Consider the following 757-nt stretch of genomic DNA (forward strand, 5'->3'; position numbering starts at 1 on the left):
AGCATAAATACAAACAGTTCCACTGTCCTCAAGTATAAGTTGACAGAAATGCCTGTTTGACGAGCATCTTTAATGAAGTCGATGAAACCTATATTTTCTGTCTATTTTTCCTCCAGTTCCCTACAGTGAAGTAGATAATTGCCCTAATGGGACATAATTTGGATTAAAATATACCTTCATTCATAAATCACCTTCTTGCACTACAGATAAAATCAGAGAAATCCAAAGTTATGAGAATATTACTATGGACAAAATTATCAGAAGAATTTAAGCAAATAGATAATTATTTTACTGTCATATTCAGAGTTAGAATGCAATGACAGGATGTATTTTTAAAATTCCTTATATCATAGAATACTAGGATTCACTGGTTTTAACCACATGAGAATGGTATTTAAATATATCTTAAGTGCCATGTAACTTAAACATATGTATAACTAGAAGAAATACTGATCTTCTGGTTTGGTGCTTACTCATTGCTCAATGTTTTGATGAAAAACTGATTTTATAACTACCTCTTGATATTTTGTAGTTAAATAATATTTGGAAGTCATATTCCATATGTATGTATCTTTCACATGTAATTAAAACACTTTCATTAATAAACACACTTTAGTGAATTTAATGAAATAATTGGTATGCAATTATACCATGTTCATGTAGTTGAACAAGAGATGCCTGAAAATTTGGTCTAAACTAAAGTTACTCTTTAGTTTAGAAAGATAAACTTATTTTTCTAATGTTACACTGTCACTAG

The sequence above is a fragment of the Pteropus vampyrus genome, unplaced genomic scaffold (assembly GCF_000151845.1).
Source record: "Pteropus vampyrus isolate Shadow unplaced genomic scaffold, Pvam_2.0 Scaffold506, whole genome shotgun sequence".
NCBI classification, from domain to species: domain Eukaryota; kingdom Metazoa; phylum Chordata; class Mammalia; order Chiroptera; family Pteropodidae; genus Pteropus; species Pteropus vampyrus.